General features: G+C 55.5%; 1 long non-coding RNA gene across 1 annotated transcript; it reads right to left on the bottom strand.

Annotated features, from left to right (window-relative positions):
* Positions 1–256: 256 nt before the first annotated feature.
* LOC142872853 (uncharacterized) lies at positions 257–2,384 on the bottom strand. Its single transcript, XR_012920941.1, has 2 exons — positions 2,300–2,384; positions 257–945 (listed from the first exon to the last, which is right to left on the bottom strand). It is a non-coding gene; the product is annotated as an uncharacterized LOC142872853 (long non-coding RNA).
* Positions 2,385–2,675: the final 291 nt, after the last annotated feature.

Genomic DNA, 2,675 nt, shown 5'->3' with positions numbered 1-2,675 from the left:
GACTGCACTTTGCTTCTGACCTATTTAGCCTGATAAATACATACAAATCACAAGGGAGACATCACATCCAGGGTTTAACCAGCCAGAAGTCAAGGAGCTCCCCTGTGCCTTCCTTGAGAGCACCATCTTTCTCCAGGGGGAAACTCCCAGTCTGCTGCTCTAATTAACCGCGTACCACGAGATATTTGCTAGATGTGGAAATGAAACTGAGAATTGATCTTCATTTCAGCACTTGGATTCCTTCTGGGTTACTTACCAGCTGGTGACACATAAATTCCTGGGGGTTAATGCTCTGCATGGAATGGGAGCACCATCACCTGTTCATGGGGTGATGTGATGTGCGAAGAAGCCTCTGGTGTGTCACAAATGCTCAGAACACGTCTTCAGGGCAGCCCGTCTGATGACACAGCAATGGCTTCCTCTCCTGGACCAGGTCTGCGTTCACTTTCTTGACCTAAGAGCACACTTGGTGTGCAGTGCATGTTCTGGGCAGTGTCTAAGATATTTCGAACACTTAACAATAGTCAAAAACTGAATATTTTCCATAAAAATACTCTGTCGTTTTCCATGAGCTCCAGGGACTAGAGTGCAGTTCTAAGTCCTGTTGCTTCTGAGTTGTGTGATTTCAGAGTGCCGACTGGTTCAGACCCAGGGTACTTTTCTCCTGAGCCGCCCGGGTACCTTCTCGCAGGATGAGTCTTTGTTCCTGGAACCCATCTCTTCCTGGTGGATGGGCAGCTCACCTGGAATCAATCCCTCAGGGATTTTGCAGGTAGACTTACATCCTGCTCCTAATTTTCAGTTTCTCTTTCCCGCCTTCCACCATGTGTAAACATCCTTTTGTCCTTCACTGAAGCAGCCGGTTCAGTGCAGCGCTGGCCCTCCGGATGCACTTCTGCCTCAATGAGTCAGTAACACAAGCCTCTTCTTCCTCATGGCCGTCTCCTGAGAGATGGGTGCGTCAGGTGGGGGACGGAGAGGAGTGTGGCTGGGCCTCACTCACGGGCACGCAGGGGGCGGAAAGATCGGGAAACACGTCCCACAGGACAGCGGCCCAGAGAAAGGCAGAGTGGGACTCCCTCAGCAGGCCTGCACCGCCCACAGCGCCCCCGGTTCCTCCCCGCCTCAGCCCACGGCTCCCGTGCCTGTTCCTACGAGGGCCTTCTCCGGGCTTGCCTGACACGCAATGGCTCTGGGTGTCCCCTGCACCTCTGGCCCCAAACTGCCCACTTCCCTTTACCTGCTTTTTCCTCCTCCCACTCCAAACCATGACAGGCTCCCAGGGTCTACCATCTTCCCTTTCCACGTTCTCCCTTCAGTGCCCGCCAGCCAAACCAACTGCCATTGGCTGGACTTCCTTGGTGGCCGTGCATGACACCTCACACTTGCAGTCAGCACTCCCCCAGAGTTCTCTGTAGCTGTGGCCCTCGTGGCTCAGGCCGCCCCATTATTCTTCTCCGGCAACATCACCACCAGGAGCTTCTCTCCTTGGAAATGGCCCCGGGAGCTCCCCTTCCTCCAGACCCCTGACTGCCCTCACTGCCCTGGCCTCTCCTGGATTGACACGGGCCACCAGCCTCGTCTTCCTTGGGGAACATGGCAAGAAGGTCACAGCAGCAGGACCAGGAATCCCAGCTCTGACACCACACTTCTCTGAACTTGTTCCTCACCCGCTAGGAAGTGGGGACCACCGCACGGAGCGATGGCTCAGATGAAGGACGTCGGGGAGAGAACGGGTGGAAGACTTCCCCGGAACGCAGGCCTGCGCATCCCCTCTCCTCTGCCGATTATCGGTGTCACTCGGAACAAGGGCTTTAACCTTCTGGCTTGTTTTCTCATCTGAGGAGTGGGCACAGCAGCACCTGCCTTCATGGGGGTGGTAGGTGAGGATGTAACCTAATCCTGCAAGGAAAGTCCTATGAACTGTGCCGGGGATAAACCTCCCAGAACATTCTCATTCTTGTTATTGTTCCCAATTCTTTTCATACCTGAACTCCTCACCCCAGCACCCACAGTCTACCATACTTTAAGCCCTCCTTCACTCCCTGTTTGTCCACACAGCAAGCATTTCAACGCCCATTTATTCACTCAACAAGTGTCATGCTTTGCCTGCCCTCTGCCTGCAGGTCTCGGTGCTGGGGCACCGGGCACTGTGGACAGTGACTTCTACACAGGGCCAGCAACAGGAGTGGGGCATTGGGAAGGGCGTTGCCAACCCATGGGGTCTCCTCCATCTCCTGGCTGAAAGGCAGCCTCGCCCCACTCTGTCCCCTTGCTGCCCCCAAGAGGAGACACCCACCTTTTGTCACTTCTAGGGCTTGCTGCTGAGGTCTACAGGCAAACGGGGCTTCACAAAAACTTGAAAGGCCCCTTGGTCCAATTTGATCCTAGAGCTGCAATTCAGGGTGCACCTCAGCCTTCTCAGGATGGCACTTAGAACCCCCTGGCCCCTGCTGCCACCCCCTTCTGCATCATTGGGTGGGGGAGTCGGCCAGAGCTCCTGATGCGCCCGCTGCTCTGAGAGGCAGCTGAGGTGCGCACACTGTGAGCCGCCTGCTTGGGGGGACCAATTTGTTGACCCCCAGACGTCTGCACTCGGCCAGGAACACACACTGGTGAAGCACCTTCAGGGCTCCATGAACGAGTCTGTCTCTGAACCCAGGGGGCAGAGTCCT

The sequence above is a fragment of the Microcebus murinus genome, chromosome 9 (genome assembly GCF_040939455.1).
Source record: "Microcebus murinus isolate Inina chromosome 9, M.murinus_Inina_mat1.0, whole genome shotgun sequence".
NCBI classification, from domain to species: domain Eukaryota; kingdom Metazoa; phylum Chordata; class Mammalia; order Primates; family Cheirogaleidae; genus Microcebus; species Microcebus murinus.
This window is presented reverse-complemented; position numbering and strand designations above follow the sequence as displayed.